The sequence below is a fragment of the Liolophura sinensis genome, chromosome 9, assembly GCF_032854445.1.
Source record: "Liolophura sinensis isolate JHLJ2023 chromosome 9, CUHK_Ljap_v2, whole genome shotgun sequence".
NCBI lineage: Eukaryota > Metazoa > Mollusca > Polyplacophora > Chitonida > Chitonidae > Liolophura > Liolophura sinensis.
This window is the reverse complement of record NC_088303.1, coordinates 4,685,952-4,706,635: the sequence shown is the minus strand read 5'-3', so window position 1 is coordinate 4,706,635 and position 20,684 is coordinate 4,685,952. Positions and strand designations below refer to the sequence as shown.

Genomic DNA, 20,684 nt, shown 5'->3' with positions numbered 1-20,684 from the left:
GTCCAGATTGCTTGTATCTGCGGTATAACATGCGAGGGACACACTAGGAAAACTCTATAGTGTCTACAGCGAGGGCTGTGAGAGTACTGGGATACACACACACACACAGCAAATATCCTAATTGAATATGATAAACCCAATGACTAAATTATTGCCCAGGTAGAATGACAGTAGCAGTACTGAATGAAAGCGAAGTTAGTTGTGCATTTATACAGTACAACTATAGTTCACGCTATGGACGCAACAAAGGTTAGGCTCTGATTTGTACCACAGGTTACTACAGACGCTGTGAAATACAGGGGTGACGCTGAAGAGGGGAGGGACGGGGATATTAAGGCAGAGCACAGTCTCTTCTAACCGCACGTGTGAGAGCGTAGCAGCCCAGAACCCGGGGACCGTATATCACCCGTCCAGTTTAAGCCCACACGCTGAAGGCGAGGAGCACGATCGCGTTCCCCAACAGTGTCAACTTAAACAGACATGCCAAGTAACAGGATAAACTACCTGTCATACAGAAGGCATTAACAAGTCACCTACCATGGTGTGTTCGTGCAGTCAGCCAGGTCGTTGCAGAACAGCCCGTAGCGGCAGAGAAAGGGGCACCATAACGGTAGAAACAGGAAGGGTAGGGTAGAGACGCAGTTACCAGACAACAACACGGTCAGCTAGCATCAGAGTCAGCTTACTCGGCCCCGCTCTGGAACGGAGAATGCTACAGCATTCAGCGCGCATGCGCATTCGGCTTTCCCACTTCGTAACTGGGTGAGCGCATAAACAATACCGCCTCCATTCCTTCTCATCGATTTGAGCTTGGAATAAAGAAAGAATAATGACGCGGCACTGGCTCGCCGCTCACTGGTCGCCCAGTCGCAGAGAAACTTAGCTAATAGCGAATCGATAAAGCATGTAGGGGTCGCGCGGAACATATATCCTCGTGTGGTCAAATCAAAAGCAGTTTCATCAAATACTGACAGTTTTTCCGCAGTGACAACCAGGCACTGCATATCAAATGCTGACAGTTTTTCCACAGTGACAGTCAGGCGCTGCATATCAAATGCTCACAGTTTTTCCACAGTGACATCCAGAAGCTGCATATCAAATGCTGACAGTGCTTCCCCAGTGACAGCCAGGCGCTGCATATCAAATGCTGACAGTGTTCCCGCAGTGACAGCCAGGCGCTGCATATCAAATGCTGACAGTTTTTCCGCAGTGACAGCCAGGCGCTGCATATCAAAGGCGCTGCATATCACAGGCGCTGCATATCAAAGGCGCTGCATATCAAATGCTGACAGTTTTTCCGCAGTGGCAGCCAGGCGCTGCATATCAAATGATCCCAAATGACATCCGAAACCTTCTACACCCAACTAATTCACCTTATACAATATGGACTAAGGTTTCTAATGTCGACCTGAGATTAAATTACTGACAGCGCCCAAGAGACGTATCAACTGTATTTGCTCTGTGTTTAGAGGCTGTATAAACATCTCACACCTTTATTGCCACTGTTTTATGAACACTTATAAAACAAAAGAAATATTAGATGTATGTCGAAAGTCATGGATTTGATATTATGTATATTGCACACGTATGACTTTCTGACATTACTGAAAATGCCCAGTACAAATCCCTTACAGAAATACAAAAAAAAAAACCCTTATACAAATCCGCTTAGACAACATAAATACAAGTATAGTCCACCAGACTGTGGTATTTATCCATAAAGAGAACAATTGGGGAGCTGATATTATTTATTCCATATATATTGCATGTTTATTCCACCAACGGCTTGTTTTATCCTATAAGCTACTGTTTATATCTCGAGTGAAAAAAATCCCTTAAAAACATATATATGGATGGTCCTTTACAAACATAAAGCCTACCACCGCAGAGATTATACACAGACACACGCATACACACACGCATACACACACGCATACATACACGCATACACGCGCGCATACACGCACACGCACGCACGCATACGCACGCACGCACCCAGGCACACACACACACACACACACACACACACACACACACCCACACACATATGAGGATAAAGCATAGCGGTCAAAAATAACATGGATCAGACGTTCATTGGTAGAAGAAAATAATTAATTCATTTGAAAACATGAAAGGACGTTTTAGATGTAAAAAAAAAAGAAACGGTACGTCATGAAAAATATTTACAGTCTATAGAGAGAGAAGGTCTACTTGTTACCACTTGCCAACTATCATCACACTGTAGTCGCTGCTCGAGTTTTAATCTCTGCGTTGTAAGTCTTTTGTGTTATATGAGAAAGACTGATAAAGCATCTTGTGAAAGCATAATCCCGATAGAGGTTTTTCTGACATGTTGTTAACAAGTTATTACGGTATCTTAAGCATAATTTGTAAGCATATTCTCTCCGGTATAGTTTTAGCAAATTACGGTACATGATGAAACTATAATTTGAATGCATATTCTCTCTGGCATAGTTTTAACCAATTACGGTATCTGGTGAAACTATAATTTGAATGCTTATTCTCTCCGATACAGTTTTAGCAAATTACGGTGTCTTGCGAAAGTATAATTTGAGTGCATATTATCTCTGGCACAGTTTTAGCACATTTCGGCATGCTGTGAAAGTATCATTTGTATGCATACTCTGTCACAGCTGTAACAGTAGGGAACGGTTTTTGTGAAAAAGTAATTAGCATGCATGTTTTCTGATATGGTTTTAGCAGTGTGTTGCAGTTTCATGTTAAAGTATATGTACGATTTATTTTTCTTACAGTTTAGCAGTAGGCCTATATATGGGACTTTTTTGTGAAAGTAAATGTACAGTTTGTATATGCATACTTTTTCTTGCGTGGTCAGTATGATGCGTTTTTTGTGAAAGTATAATTTCTATGCATGTTTTATCGGACATACTTTGTCAGTATGGTAGGATTTCTTGTGAAGGTATAATGACAAAGATGAAAACTATGCACTTCTGCCAATGGCCGCACATATCACACTGACACCACAATCAAGTTAGAGATCATGGGTTTAAAATCTCTATCCATGTAACCTCGCATCAGAAAAAAGTCCAATTTATATATTGCAATAAAGATTATATCGAGCTGAAAATTCACGTAAGAATATAGGCTTTTATCTTTATCACGGACTAAGTCCAGTAAAATAAAGCGCTAGTATAAAATGACGTTACATATAAACTTTTGCAACAGCTGTCGCAAGATATAAGGCGAAAGGCATTTTATATGCAGGAATACAAAATATTATTTAGACAAGAACAGACTGGAGATTCTGTGCGGAAATGAACTGTCTAACATGTAAGTGTATGGCATCAAATAAATGTGCATATTTAATCAAATCCCATAGATTTTTAATCAATCCCATAGATGTTTAATCAATCCCATAGATGTTTACAAATATGACGATTATACCCAATCTAAAATTTTCATTAAAATGTTTTGTGATTGGTATCTCGAAATTTCTGTCAAATTTGTATGTATGCTATTGTCTTTAACGGGTACGTGTATGCCTAAGCAATATGGACTAAGGTTTCTAATGTCGTTTACTTAAATGTTTTGGTGAAAAAAGACGGAAATTAGATACGTGACTGGGAAAATTATTTATTTACATCAGGTATACAAGCAACAAAGCAAAAATTCACAAGCGACAAAACGAAACAATCCATTGGCATTGCCTTCAGGAATAGACCTTATATTATTATATTTTATACAGCAATTCAACCGATCCAACAGCCTATTGTAAATATTACATGTGTGATATCAAAGCCTAAGTACTCTATAATTATAATGATTTCCTTAAATGAGGTTAGAAAACCTAAGTATGTTTGGCAGTTTCTGCACTGGTGGAATATATACTCACCAAATCATCTTTTTAGACCAGTTATATAATTCTCTGGCTAATTGTGCAGTTTTGAATATTAAATCTTCTGATTAACTTTAATTGCGGATTGAGATTGGCATTTTGAAAAACAAGATTGTCACAACCATTGGTGACCTGAGAATGAGCACTGTACATCGTACATATACAGACAAACCCGCAGCTTGCTGCTCATGCATCATTTATCCTTTGTCTTTGATCATCTCATACTTCATGCAGACACTGGAACAGGAGCGAAAAATGTCGTTCTTATCCGGACGAGTAGATTAACATGCTTCATATTGACAAGGAAAATAGCTCATGCTGGTATATAATATATCCTGAAGTCTTTCATGTTGGCATAAATAGGGTAATTCTGTCTCCCGGTAGACCAGTTAAAGCACTGGTGAGTATGTAGATGAGACAAATCGTTACCATCCCGCATGGTCCCACCCAATTCCAGCTCCCACTCAAATGCCAGACGTCATCTCCCGCAGCGTCGTCCGTATATTGTTAGTCATATTCGGAGGGAGGGGGGGAATCCTACAGGACATTGTATACCTCCAGAATGCCATTATTTAGAATGAAGGTCAGCTAAAGACAGAGGTAGAGTATCTAATATAAGCAAAATACCCTAAATGACCTAAAGTTTAGTCCACAAAAATGCAACTTCATACAAGCACACTAAAACATAAACTTTGTCGTAATATGAACAAATGTATATACTAGTGTAGTATAAAAAAGATTCTAAGATTTCTTCCTTGGGCGTAAAATTGAGCTTTCTACGGTCCCAGTGGTCAGACCGAAATGTACATACATGTATGTAGCCTATAGTCTTGACGTCAATGCTGATAGCTTTGAAGACAGCTTGGAAAGAGCTAAGATGGTCCTGCGCTCCTATTAAGTTCATCGGTGACATCATTGCTGCCGAAAACTATGCATAAAATAGAGGGGAGATGTACCACATGCCTCTAAAATGATTTTTATTATTATATATTTTTTTTAATTTGGCATAACTTAATTTCTTAAAAAAAATTAAAATTTTCGTTTTAAAGTTCCCTTTCATGTAACCTTTAGTCTCCCAAAACACTTATCAACTGTCACAATCTGAATGGCAACGTACAGATCTCTATGTCTCGAAGCTGAGTTGAGAAGTGCGAAACAGATCTCAGAGCTATGAGAAACCCTATACATCAGAAAATGATAACATCTGCTATACGAAAAAGCCTAACCGGTTAGTTTCCATATTCTTAAAGATACACCTCTGACCTTGAACGCAACAAACTGCACAGAAGGGAAACCATCTACACATATATGCAGACTGTACAAACTCAAACGAGACATCTAACAGGAAACTGACACCCCAGCGCCATTTTGACCTTGGGCATACAGATCTTAGCATGATTTTGATTTCAGTTGGAGTTATCAGTGTGTAGAATTTTTCTTGATGCATTTCATTTGCCTATTAGCTGCGTTCCGACCGCCCCAGAGGTAATAAATTCGCACTAATAAAACCAGTTGTGGGAACTGCTCAAATCCTACATCCAGCTAGAAATTTCGAACATGACTGATCGCAACAATCCTATTCCACAGTCAAATTTATAGCAGTCGAGTCAGGGGATAGACCAAGTGATGCTCATGTTTGCTCTCAATCTCAGTTAATGATCTACTTAATACAAACTTTATCAAAGCTCGTTTAACTTATTGAAGCTAAACAGAATAGCACCCCCTCAACTCTGATTTAATCTGAATTGGAGCCTTAAAAACCGATACTCTGTCGAGGGGTTTGTAAGGATATATGTGCCGTCAAATTTCAGATCTAGCAACAGAAAATCCCCTACGTATTAACTATGACAGAGACAGGAAGCTCCCCTTGTTTTCTGCGTGAACAGGTTATATTGTATCCCAGGTATTAACATATAACTACCTGTACCCCTTTCGCTTTGAAAATATGTTATGCGTCATGTTATCAAATCAACAGTAAAGATATTGGGTCAGTTTCACCTGATCCTCCAATGGCTAACATATTCGGTGAATTTACATTGAGAAATAATTTGCAAAGGAAAAAACGTCCAAAACACATTTCATGACACGTCCTAAAATGCCTACCCCTGGTCTGCTGGTCGTATTACACCTTCAGTAAAATCCAGTAAAATGCATGTAACCAAGGGGATAAAAAATATCTCCTTTACCTCCACGATGTAACCAACTATATGTGCGTTTTCTATTGGAATAGGTATTTGGGATTGTGTTAGGCCTATCAATAGTTCTGGTGTTTGGGTTAACCAGGACCTACGTATAACGTACTCAGTTCACATATTTTGGACATTGCTAAAGTTGTCCAACAAAACAATTATACAGGAACGTAAGTGCTATAAACAGGCGCACGTCGTTTGCCAATACATGCTAGAATACCGGTACCTTCTGTGTCCAAAGAGTTCGTGGCCAGGCTTTGCGGTCTGTCCTAAAGTTTACATGTTGTTGTTGTTGTTGTTTTGCTCCATGTGTGCATCCAACCGAATCTACAGCGCAATTAATCATACGCAGTTATGTTTAGATTAGCCTCAGGTTTTGTCTAAGTAAAGTTAGCACATGCCTTATATGATCTCTCATGAGCATGTGTAGCACAGCCAAAACTTCTCATCACGATGTCAAAACAAATAGTAATACGGTCGCTACAAGCTACAAGCTAATATGTTATTCACAGTCCTGGTCATTCGTCAACCCGTAAGGTGTACGGATTAAGGGGGACCACGACGATGTACGCGAGCACATATACCTGTGTACACATTACTCCAGTGTGCTGTTAGCTCTAAAAATTTCACCTGGCCTTACCTGCGTAGCCTACTGCTGCTATGGCAGGGTTCACGCGCGGTGCAGGTATGTTGTGTCGTCTGCTTCTTATAAATCGTCGTCTTGATCACCTCTGGCATGGATATCAAACGATAAAATGCACAAACTAGAATGTTGATCAGGGCACTGGCAAGCCGAATTACCTGTCTCTCTCGTGTTTACCCGGATCACCGGTGTTGGTCCAGTTTGAACCTATACTCCGGGTTGTCGAATCTATTTTTGTACCATTGTTAAAGTAACAAAGAGGTTTGAGTAAGCTGGGCTCATTGAACCGTAGCGAGGGCAGTGTAATACTTGTCAATCGTACGAAGGGTCAGAACTGCATGTGACAGAAACAGTATCCCTCCCCTGCCCCCAGAAGTACGGACACAAATCAGCCGTGTCTATATTCAGGGGTTACATTAGAATCACAGAAGCTGGGAAAGTGCATGGGCTCTATGAACACGTCATGGGCCATACCTGGAGACGGACGGGAAAGTATCGCACATCTGGAGGCTGTGACCTTTTACTATATACATATTAGATATTGACAGAAAATGTGCAGATCTGCTACATGATTCTATCTCAGTCCCTACTCTACACTCGGAATAAATGTGATACTTTGTCGATACATATCTGTACCAGATTCTACCTCCGTCCCCACTTCCTCCTACCCACCCCAAACTCCTCAGAATACACAGAACGAGTGGAAAATATACGGTGAATAAATCATTTCTAATTCTGTCTGATTATGTTGTAAGACAATTGCATGGTGTAAAACATGCATAACTATTCAGGCTTTCCACCTAACCGCCCATACTATGCAACGAAACAAGCATTTTATATCCCTCTATGGCACCCTACTTACCTCGCTCCCTCTCTAGGTCGCTTCGCTATCTCGCTTCGCTACCTCGCTGCCTCGTTTCGAGAGCTGATGGTACATTCAACTTTCCTACATGGGTGTTTTTTGCTGGCTTTGGACAGCGATATCTCGATTATTGCACATCACAAAACAATAGGTTACGTTTTTTACTTTAAATATGAACTTTTGTCGACACATATCTTGTCTAGTGTTATGTTTTCTTGCAGATATTTATAGACTGAGCTTGCCCGATTGTTTGCAGACTAACATATTTCCAACGAGACACAGTGACAAAAACAGCGTGACAGTGACATCTCGAATACGAGATATTGCTCTCAATCTAATGTAACATTTGACCATACACCAGTCATTAGAGATAAATCAATATAATAGTGTGAAACTGGCAAAGCTGTCATCAAAGATTTATATTCCTGTTAAAAGTACTGGTCCGGATAGCTCAGGTGCTAGAACGCCCGCTTCGGGGTGGTAGATCCAGGGTCAATCCTGGGTCGGGTCACACTTAAGACCTTAAAAAAGAGGAAGTTGTAAATTCCGCGCTTGGCGTTCAGCGTTAAGGCCGTATCAGTATAATGGCTCGGGCGGGGCAGCTTACTTGCCTTCGGTAAGTCCAACGATACCTAAAATCCGGTGGAAATCCGTCCTGGAACAAGGAGGCACACTATATTCACCCTAAAGACTCTTTCGTCGTCATATGACTGAAAAATGGTTAACAATGACGTTAAACCCCAAGCACTCGTTCACCTGTCAGAGATCCTACAGATAAAATAACACCACATAACACCATGCCAGTACACCATTACCTCAAAATAATAACCGTGTAAAAGCAAAGTGCATAAAAAATCTGTCACTCAGATTTCAGCCGCCGAGGAGGTTAGAGCGATAGCGCAGAGTAATGGCCCATAAGCCTCTTTCCAATGCGGTCGTTGTGAGTTCGAGTCCAACTCTGACTGGCTTCCACTCCGGAAGTAGGTTTTCCGCGGTCTCTTCAAGAGAGAGGTACCACAGCCAGGTCACAAATCTAAAACATCAAATCCCACGATACCTAAAACCACTCGAAAACGATGATGGGAAGTCCCTATTAGATGATCGCAAGACCCACTTGTAAAACATTTTAACACACCACGGACCGATTCCACCAAAAACATTCCCACTGACTTCAAAATTTAAAATCTTGTATAGTCTATTTCTTTCAGCGAGTCGCCTATATTCAGCTGTCTGTAAAATCAGTCATACTCGCTACCAAAATTGCCTTTACTCAGTGACACGTAACAACACAAGCTCTACACATGGATATTTCAGAAGTCCACATTCTTGCAAAGAAAATCAAACTAGAACACTTTTTCTAATTCATAGTGTGAAGTCCGTAAGCGCGGTTTCAACAGCAAGAACCCACTGGCTCGGGTGACATCATAATTATTCAAATCCGCTGGCATTCTATAACTGATTTTACAGACAGCTGACTATAGGCGGTTCTCTAAAAGAAATATACTATAACTGTGCTTAATTTTTGGTAGTGGAAGTTGATATTTTGACACACTTGTCTTAATACAGATAAGAGGTAGTCTGAATTTTAATTGAATTTAAGCTCTAGAATGGTATTTCAAATGGCGAAATGTTCCCAACTGTAAGAAGTACTATATAAAAAATAAATAAAGCTGGTATAACATATAAGATAGAATCTGTCACCAACCTGCGGATGGTCGTGGGTTTCCACCGGGCTCTGCCCGTTTTCGCCCCACCATAATGCTGGCCGCCGTTGTATAAGTGAAATATTCTTGGATACAGCGTAAAACACATAAATAAAAAAATCACATAAATAATGTTGGAGCGCGCTGACACCTGAGCGCCCAGTTAAGGATAGGAAGACGGGATAAGAATGCAGCTTTATTCCACAAATGAACGATCCACATTTTCATTTACAACTTCAAGTACCCAGTAACTCCATAGCTCCATAGTTCTCTATCTGTCAAAATCAGTACACCAACCAAATACACCACAAGTCAATGGCACAGTCCACACCTGTCCAACGATCACAGACACCATCCACAGAATACGGACAGGGCTGCTATGTCATCAAATGGCTTACAAAAGTCTTATATAAACTACACGACTTAACTATTCAACGAACCAATCTATGGAATACTCTTGCAATTTAGCACACTACCATTGACAACAATAGCTGCACTATACAGAAGATGAATCACACTGAATATAATTGTCATTTATCCAAACGAATGTATTGCTTAATTTAACGTAAATAAGAAATAAGTATGGAAATTATACAATATACTTACATCGAGTAAAGCGCAATGTCGTTGCCCGACACTTAACGCGACATAGATTCAATCCGGTATAGAACCACATTCCAGCGATGAAGCAGCTAGTATAATAACAATACAAATTTGGCTGACAAGCCACACAAAACCACGCACAGCCACGAACAATCACGCACAGCCACGCACAACCAAGCACAGCCACGCACAACCAAGCACAGCCACGCACAGCCACGCATAGCCACGCACAACCAAGCACAGCCACGAACAATCACGCACAGCCACGCACAACCAAGCACAGCAACGCATAGCCACGCACAACCAAGCACAGCCACGCACAGCCACACATAGCCACGCACAACCAAGCACAGCCACGAACAATCACGCACAGCCACGCACAACCAAGCACAGCCACGCTCAGCCACGCACAACCAAGCACAGCCACGCACAACCACACACAACCACACACAACCACACACAGCATTACCATTCAGTGCATCAAGTAACAATGCTCCTATCAGTCCCAGTATCTCGATACTTTCAGCCACGCACAGCCATTACCATATGAAAAAACAGTAACTACGTTTACGGTCCCCGACAATAAATACACAGATAAGTAAAGCGATATGTCTAATGGATGCTTCATCGGTGCAACAAGTAACAACGCTCCCATCAGTCCCATTATCTCGATACTTTCCACCAGTAAAATGTCAATGTAGACGTGTAGAGAATTGTAATATTGTGTAGCTGAGAGCGCACGCAGGTGCTGCTCGAAAGACAGGTGTCTGTAGGAAGCTCCATAGGGTATACAGGATACATGGACGGGGCAAGAAAACCAATGCGTACATTAAGGCCACTCCTGAAGTCGCGTTCTTGACGCCTTGAGCAGTGCATACTGCAAGATGGAGTTTTCATAGGTTTTAGACAGGTATTTCGTAACTTAAAGATATCAAACCTTCACATTTTATATCACCCAATGGTTAACCGTAATGGACGACTCCGGTCAGTTAAGACCAGATCCGTTTCCAAAACAATGTTAACGCACACTACGAAAGAGCCAAGAAAGTGCATCAAGTAAGCAGTTAGAATAGATTCACGTATAAAAAGCAGACAAATACCGATGCCATTTTTTTTTTTCGTATTTTTTGTCACTAAAATCAATTATTTAGCTCGTGAAATTAACATGGTTGCACCAAATAACAGAGATTCTGTCTCGCTTTGAAGAACAAATGTACATCAGAATCATCGTTCTGGACACGCTCGCTGTGAGTTCAAGTCCAGTTCATGCTGGTCTCCTCTGCGGCCATATGTGGGAGGTCTTTCAGCAGCCCGCGCATGGTCGTGGTTACCCCCGGGCTCAGCCTGGTTTCCAACCTCCATAATGCTGGCCGTCGTCGTATTAGTGAACTATTCTTGAGGACAGTGGAAAAACACCAATCAAATAAATCAAATCAAATAAAGCGTTCCAGTTAAGAGCTTTGGGTTATGTGAGCTTGCAGCAGTGGACACCACAGTAATATAAATGATTCATGCACACCGACACGCGAAACGGAAACAAGTAAGCTACCGCCAAACAACCACCTCCATTGCCAAACACTTAGCAGTGGGATAGTGAACAAACAAATAGAAAATCCGAGTTGTTTGTCTGGTTCCATGTAGAGAAAGCAAGCTTGTCGCCATGTGTGATTAACTAAGGATACCGAATGCTGCTGTTAAGTATTCAGCTAAGGACTCCGAATGCTGCTGTTAAGTGGTCAACTAAGGATACCGAATGCTGCTGTTAAGTGGTCAACTAAGGATACCGAATGCTGCTGTTAAGTGGTCAACCAAGGATACCGAATGCTGCTGTTAAGTGGTCAACTAAGGATACCGAATGCTGCTTTTAAGTGGTCAACCAAGGATACCGAATGCTGTTGTTATGTGATCAACTAAGGATACCGAATGCCGCTGTTAAGTGGTCAACTAAGGATACCGAATGCTGCTGTTATGTGATCAACTAAGGATACCGAATGCTGCTGTTAAATGTTCAACCAAGGATACCGAATGCTGCCGTTAAGTGGTCAACCAAGGATACCGAATGCTGCTGTTAAATGTTCAACCAAGGATACCGAATGCTGCCGTTAAGTGGTCAACCAAGGATACCGAATGCTGCTTTTAAGTGGTCAACCAAGGATACCGAATGCTGTTGTTATGTGATCAACTAAGGATACCGAATGCCGCTGTTAAGTGGTCAACTAAGGATACCGAATGCTGCTGTTATGTGATCAACTAAGGATACCGAATGCTGCTGTTAAATGTTCAACCAAGGATACCGAATGCTGCCGTTAAGTGGTCAACCAAGGATACCGAATGCTGCCGTTAAGTGGTCAACTAAGGACACCGAATGCCGCTGTTATGTGTTCAGCTAAGGACACCGAATGCTGCCGTTAAGTTGTCAACTAAGGATACCGAATGCTGTTGTTAAATGTTCCACTAAGGGCATCGAACTCTGCTGTGAAGTGATCAGCCAAGGACACCGAATGCTTCTGTTAAGTGTTCCACTGAGGACAACGAATGCCGCTGTTAAGTGATCAACTAAGGACACCGAATGCTGCTGTTAAGCGTTCAGCTAAGGACACCGAATGCTGCCGTTAAGTTGTCAACTAAGGATACCGAATGCTGTTGTTAAATGTTCCACTAAGGGCATCGAACTCTGTTGTGAAGTGATCAGCCAAGGACACCGAATGCTTCTGTTAAGTGTTCCACTGAGGACAACGAATGCCGCTGTTAAGTGATCAACTAAGGACACCGAATGCTGCTGTTAAGCGTTCAGCTAAGGACACCGAATGCTGCTGTTAAGCGTTCAGCTAAGGACACCGAATGCTGCTGTTAACCGTTCAGCTAAGGACACCGAATGTTGCTGTTAAGCGTTCAGCTAAGGACACCGAATGCTTCTGTTAAGCGTTCAGCTAAGGATATCGAATGCTGCAATATACTTTGTTTTTAACCCGCGAATTTTATCACGGACTGCCATTTAGGCCAGTTAGGACTGCCATTTAGGTATATCTACATCTATGTCCTTGTAACAGGTTAAACGTTACGAAGTCATAAGTTTTATAACTTGGGTTTCCTGTGAATAACGCCATCCCTATACATCAAGTATATGGACTGGCTCCATAGTTCTGGCCGAAGTGTGTATATTTGCTATAGCAAATACAACCGACTATAGCATGGAGTGAAAAACGGGAGTAACCATGACAATGTGAGACAGTTGGCAAATGGTAGAACGTAACCAGCAAAACGGCCTCTTGTTTTCACTGTTCATGTAAATACTGAATAGTAACAGCTTAAAGGCCCCTTACAGATCAATGGCTTCAGGAGAAACAAGATGCAGTAATGACAATAGCAACTTATATAGGCGCCACTATGCTAGAAATGCTCCTCTGAATTTGTCAATTTCTATTTGAACGATTAATAAGTTATACTAATGATACCTTTTCGTCGTTGCTCAGAGTAGCCAGCCCTCTACATTGACAGTGCAGAGCATAAGCTAACCCACGCTAAGAAAGAAGACAAGGCTAAGCGCATGGAAGGCGACAAACGCTGTCTGCGATCATCTCGTACGTTGCCTGGTGAACAAATAACATGGAACCACGTCACAATGACCTAAAGATAACAGAAAACCGTCTTCATGTCTCCAGTCTATCAAAAGCCACGTGAAAGACGATTGCTAGGTAAATACAGACGGAAATATACTGTAAGTATACATGCGTGCAGTCCACTAGATGTAATGTTCATGGGCTGTGTGTGTAAAACAGAAGCTCTTAACCAGTTTACAACTCTGACAGCTGTCGTGTGATTGAGAACAGTTTTACAAACATATCAAATAAATAAATCATTGAGGTAGGAAAGCTGCAATGAATAGATTTCGAGCATATTTGTTTTCGACTTCCAATAAAGTCTTATAAACTGACGAAACGAGCATCTCAGTCTCGCTTTATCTGTAACTGCTATAACATACAAACAATGTCGAAAACATGGGCGTCATGAAAAAATGTCCACGGCCACAATGACGGTCTCAACAGCAATATATTTATCTTGATGCATCAGAAAGAACCGCATATAAAAGACACATGATACGACACCTAAACCTGCAAGCCACAGTGTACGTGGGCGATATGTTCAACTACAAGTAGGTTACTTCTCAAACGAAATACAAACGTACATTTGGTTGAGGTAAGTGGATGATTCTTCAAAGTTGAAGATAGACGTATACGCGTATATCCTGGTGACATACAGTTAATGGGATTAAGTTGGATTGAGAGAACAAAAGGAAAAAGAAGAATGTTCGGCATTCCACTGATGTCTATGTGTAGTGCACGAATCAAAAGTCTTAGGTTTTGGCACTGACATGTTTGATGCCCTGTAGAATGACCATGCAATCCTCTTTTCAGATCAAAATACAATGAAAGATACCCACTTCCATGTTCAAGGGAACAATTAACGTAAATGTTCTATATCTGGATACTGTTAGACCGTGCATATGCTAGCTTGGCGTCTAAGCTAACGTCTCTAACATTTACGACAAGTTAACATTTACATCTCTGCTTAATTCTAGATACGCCATCAGATACAGAACACCATGAACAGTCATACTAGGTCTACTCCGTCAAATGTACCGTGGTTTGCCATTTCCAAAATTTAGAACATGATCTAACATGGAATCGGGCTCGGGAATGCCGCTTATGAGGCGAGGGCTCTATAAGTAATGCCATATTTTACGACCAGGGACATGGTGAGACGGTTAGAGCTCTAACAGATATGGAGTCGTGTATAAGCATCTACTGGCTGAATAAATGCTTCTCGGAGAACTGGAGTTGTATAGGTTGCTCAGAAATCAAACTCGCTAATATCAAGTTTCGGGTAGAATATCATATACTGTGTGCGGAAGTATATTCAAGAACGTATCGTAAAATTTGACCATGGTAAATACACGGAAGATTTACAAACCTATTCTGTGTGACTATAACATGACTTTATCGGGTTACTACACTTGAACAATACACAGACAGCTATGAAATACAAATAGCTTTGAAAGTGAATTCCTTCCCGTTCAAGTGACGAATGACGCATGCGTAATTGAGTTCGCGTTTGTTCGAGTTTGGGTCGGTTTCATCCTGGCTCTGCTCAGTATCATCTGGGTTCTGTCCGGTTTCCTACTGTTCTTGATAAGTTTCCTCTGTACTCCCCGGTTATCCTACGGTTCTGGTAAGTTTCTCTTGCTTGTTATAGGTTTCTTCCTGATTCTAGTGATTCTAGTGATTCTAGTGAGTTTCCTCCTGATTCTGATCCGCGTCCTCCTTGTTCTGATACGTTTCCTCATGGTTCAGATGTGTTTCGTCCAAGTCCTGGTTAGTTTTCTCCAAGTTCTGGTTAGTTTCCTCCAAGTTCTGGTAAGTTTTCTCCTACGTCTGATCGGTTTCCTCTGATTATGATCGGTGTCCTCCTGTTTATGATCGGTGTCTTCCTGGTTCTGGTCAGTTTCCTCCTGGTTCAGATATGTTTCCTCCGGGTGGTGGTCAGTTTAATCCTGGTTCTGACCAGTTTCGATTTCTTCTGGCAAGTTTCCAATAGGCTCTATACACTACTTGCTGAACCCTCAACCTTGACCCTTAAATATTTTGCTAATTTATGTATTTCCTTGATGGATGACTTTGCCATTTTCAAGGACACATTATACCACTTATATTGGCCTACATCGATGTTCATGTATGCAGGAAAACAGGGAGTATGTTTGGGGTATCTATCGCAATTCAACGAATAACCAGTCTGATTCCCGATACAAACCCTTTTTGTTCGCTACAAGCTAGAGCATGCATGGTACAGCCATTCATTCAGACAAGCTAGTCTGGCAGGGAAATGTCACATATAGCTTATGCAACAGCAACAAGTTTGTCAAGCTCGTCCAACTGAATCAAGAAACACCGACTAGCGACTTCACGTTAAGCTTTATACACAAGTTCACAAAATTTGGTTTCGCAGAAAATAATATACTTACCAGCAAGGATATAAACAGGTGATGCACGATGCTGATTAGCTTCGAATGGAAAATGCCCAGATGGTATAGAGAAATGATGACAACAGTTGCTGTATGGTGATTTGTTGTGTTACTCTGCAGGGACTACATACATGTAGGCCTTCAATGCTCAGCTGGCCTACACAGTACATGTCTCGATTTACAAGGAAGGCGTTGAATGTCTGGACCCGCTGACTGCCGGGCGATAACACCAATGTTAAAGTGCGATCACAGAAGTTCCAGTGCAGAGGAGGATTCATTCGTTCATTAATCACAATTACGACAGTACAACCTACTTTGTTTTCTTTCATACACAATCCACATTTAGTATATCAATAATAAAGGACGAACATACAAAATTTATACTAGTTATTATTATGCCATACAAAATATATGTGAAATTCTTAATCTGACGATGATATCGTATCCAGATGCAGCTAGAGTTCTAAGTTTAAGAAAAAGTAGGTAATGCTTCAAGTATTGACTGTTTAAATCAATGACATAGTTTCATGTAGGTCTGCTTTAATGCTTGGCATTATCTTTTCCATCTGTTATCAGTGCTTGATAAACATTTTATCACATTTACTGACAGCAAAAACCGTTCGCTTTTGAGATAAACTCGTTACATATAGCTTCCTGCTTTTATACATAGGATATATACAATACATACACGGCTCTTACACAAAAGTACAAACTCATTTAATGCCATCGTCATGCCATTGGTTATACCGCGGATAATCAACTTTGTACATGAGAGATCCGTGTGAATTTCTCTTCATAAATATTACGAAAATATTAAATAACTTTCAACTTACTTGGGTTGTCATATACACCAGATTATGGGTACTTCTGTCATTTTTTGTCGGATCGATGAAATTCAAATTTATGGTAATCAACGGTGATTCGTCGAAAAATTTTCAACGTTCTATCCACACTCTTCTTGGCAACAGAACAAATCAAAACGATTGCCTAAATGAGAGAAGACAGTATCAACAAAAGATGAATAAAAGAAGTGAAAGAAATTGCCCAAATGAATGAAACGGTAGAAATGTCAAAAAAACCCATACCATGATTGTCTGCAAGATCAGCAACAGTGTCAGAGGAACCACCATTGTTACTAGAAAGAGAGAAGACAAGACAACACCGTGTTTATCTCGAATAAACAAAGGTGGTAACCCGAACGAAAGAAAACGGAGCAACATTATCAAAATATCAAAGAAACCAAGATAGCCGCCTGAATGAGAGAAAACGGAACGATAGTGTCAAAGAAAAAACCAAGACAACTTCCTGAATGAGAGAGAATTGAACAACAGTGTCAAACAAACCAAGACAGCTGCCTGAATGAGAGAAAAGGAAGCAACAGTGTCAACGAAACCAAGATAGCTGCCTGAATGAGAGAAAACGGAACGCTGGTGTCTAGAGCAGTTTTGAGTTGTGTTGACCACTGTGCAATAATCAGGGGAGAGACACTAAGGAGATCAATTTCAGTTTGATTAGTTTGAAGAGGTCAGTTGCACAACAAGAGAATCAATTTTGGCCTGTTAGCTTCTTCCATAGTAACCGGGCGTTGCTAAGGTAGCAGCACTGATTTGTCCAATTAGCAGACAATCCGCTTTCCGGTCATTACTGCCTGCTAATGAATGCTGCAATGCGTCTGCTCGTGTCCAGCACATAAACAGTTTCCACTCAGCTGTGAATGACCAGTAACATGAGCTGTTGGAATCACCTGTTGTCCAATTACCGATCAGTGGTTCCATGCAGAAATGATCACACCCACAGGCAACACAGTCTCTGAGATGCCATTAATAAAATCGATCAAGTTCTCTATTAGGTTATAAGCCGAAGTGTTGTGTTTTTTTGGCACGGATGAATTGGTTGATCCATGCAGTGCGTAGGTGTGTAATAAAAGCTGAGATAAAGATCCTAAGCAAATAATAACAGTATGGAAAGAATCGCCTCATGTTATTCTGGCAAAGCACATGAATACTTGCTTAGACTTCAGCCATAGCAGGGAAAACTCGACCACGTATCCAGCATTCTCCAATAAGTTACATGTATGTGTTCTTCAGAGCGGGTGAACAGTTGCATCTGGAATTTCATCCCAGAAATGCACGCGCTTTGTCAGCCAAGATGCACAAGGATACAGCTGTAAATAACTTATTATAATTTATAACGTTTGTAGAGAGGACTAAATGTTGCGAAATCACAATAAAAGTTCGTGTACCGTCAAAAAACAATGTCATTAGATAAAATAAAGATGCAAAGAGAGTTGTTTGGGGGAACAAGTGCGCTATTCATCAGGCAGCCATTGTTCATTAATGATTAGGACATAGACATCCGTGTCCTAGGCTATATACAATAATACAAATTTAGAAACACAACAGGCATTGTGTCTCAAAACAGATTACACACAAAGCGGTCTCATTGATCCTAACATTTAACTATGCATTACCTTTTTACCTTCTAAAGAGCAAAAACATTCCTCATCAAAAATCTCATAGTAATAGGCCACAAAACCAACTAATCGGCAAAGTTGAGAAATGACTTCAGACGCAACTTGGTGATAACGTGTGTCTCAGCCGTAATTGATTCTGTTTCATTCAAGTGTGAATCACATTCATGCACATACAGCAAACATGTACTGAAGTGAGGCAGAATGTAAATGTACCGATGTAAAGGTAATCTTTCCCGAAATCTTTCGCGCATGTGATTTCCAGACCCAATAAATCCTCTTTAGTTTGTTTGTCACTGAGAACGGCGGAATCAGAGTGTAAATGAACGATGTAAAGATAATCTTTTCTGAAATCTTACGAGCATATGACTTCCAGACGCAATGAGTCTTCTGCAGTTTGCATGTCACATTGAGAACAATGAGGAGTTATGGCTTATGCAATATACTTTGTAAATAAAATAAGGATCAACACACCGCCAGGGCATTTACCTGTTGTTAATATACCCCATCTGGTAAAGCAAACTAAGAATGAAATTTTGAGAATGTATACAGTGCCCCTCCACAGAAATGTTTACAAAACATGGGAGCTTAATTCAGAGGCTAAACTATTGCAGCCATATAACGTCATCAACGTGACTAATTCTACGCACGTGTCTGCAGACAATAAGATGATGATATGTAACTCGTGCATGACTGTCACGCGATGATAACTGACAACGTACATGTACATAGACCCTGTCGATCACGTGTTTTGTAACGAAATTTGGATGCCCAACCAAATGTCGCTTCTCGAAAATAATACATGAACACGTGGTGCCTGTTAACATGGAAATCTCACTATGAGCCGTGATATTGCTCTCTCTCTCTCTCTCTCTCTCTCTCTCTCTCTCTCTCTCTCTCTCTCTCTCTCTCTCTCTCTCGCTCTCTCTCTCTCTCTCTCTCTCTCTCTCTTAACCATCTGTATCTATAAAATATACCATCTGTAATAACAAAAAAAATCGATCAATGGAAAATTCCATTAAATATTGGCTGTTACATGCCATACGGCGCTGTTTGTATTCATTGACATGCATTTGATATGTCTTAGCAACAGATAACACAGGGAGCTGAGGCCTGTTGTAAACACATCTAGACCCAGTACAATGATGACGATGAGCTAAACAGATAATGTGCCCCTCCGGACTTAATAGTAAAGCCATTTCATTCTCACATTCTCTGTACCCGTATGTATGGAAGTCGGCCTGCCATTAGGTGTTCACAAATCTTCAGCTGATTAAACGCACTGTCTGGTATTCTGTTGACAGAAAGCGAACTGAAAGAGACAGCGAACTGGAAGAGATAGCGAACGCTGATTTGTTCTGTTCGTTATTAATTATACTATCTATTTCCATGCGCCTGATGTGTACGTTAAAAAGTAGTTACCGATATAAGATTATGCCTAGTGTGTTGTCAAGGAATAGACCACGAATAAATTGAATAAAGGGCCTATTGTTTGGGGATGTCTAACTGGCAGGTCTGTCTTTCTATAGGGCCTATTGTTTGGATCGTCTAACTGACAGGTCTGTCGTTCTATAGGGCCTACTATTTGGGGGAGGTCTAACTGGCATGTCTGTCGTCCTATAGGGCCTACTGTTTTGGGGGAGGTCTAACTGGTATGTTTGCCGTTTTGTAGGGCCTACTGTTTGGGGGAGGTCTAACTGTCGTTCTATAGGGCCTACTATTTGGGGGAGGTCTAACTAGCAGGTCTGTCATTCTATAGGGCTTACTGTTTGGATCGGTCTAACTGGCATGTCTGTCGTTCTATAGGGCCTACTGTTTGGGGGAGATCTAACTGGCATGTCTGTCGTTCTATAGGGCCTACTGTTTGGGGGAGATCTAACTGGCATGTCTGTCATTCTATAGGCTTACTGTTTGGGGGAGGTCTAACTGGCATGTCTGTCGTCCCATAGGGCCTACTGTTTGCGGGTGGTCTAACTGGCAGGTCTGTCATTCTATAGGGCTTACTGTTTGGTGGAGGCCTAACTTGCATGTCTGTCGTTCTATAGGGCCTACTGGTTGGGGGCGGGGTGGGGGGGATGGCGTAGTCTAAAGCTTTTGTGTACCGTCGATATAAATGCAGTGTTATACATTGTACTACATCTGCGTGCAGAGAATGATACCTCCTTAAAAGATATCAGACGTATACATGTATATTCCAAATTCTAAGCTAGAGTATCTTATATATATTTGATTTGAACCTTATACTATAGAAGCAATTGCACTGATGACAGTCATGGGAAACTATACAGGCCCGCTTAAGTGTGCAGACCTATACGAGA

At 41.1% G+C, this 20,684-nt stretch overlaps 1 protein-coding gene across 3 annotated transcripts in view; it reads right to left on the bottom strand.

Moving 5' to 3' along the window:
• The window catches only part of LOC135474986 (uncharacterized), a 78,314-nt gene that overhangs the window by 46,338 nt on the left and 11,292 nt on the right, over window positions 1-20,684 (bottom strand). Inside the window, exon 1 of one of the 3 annotated variants that reach the window (XM_064754705.1) lies at window positions 6,707-6,779. The exons of 1 other annotated variant lie outside the window; for it this stretch is intronic. The gene's annotated coding sequence lies outside the window, so the exon portion shown is untranslated. Of the gene's footprint in view, window positions 1-537; window positions 690-6,706; window positions 6,780-20,684 lie in introns of those variants that run through there. One more of the 3 variants, XM_064754703.1, reaches the window with a different exon arrangement.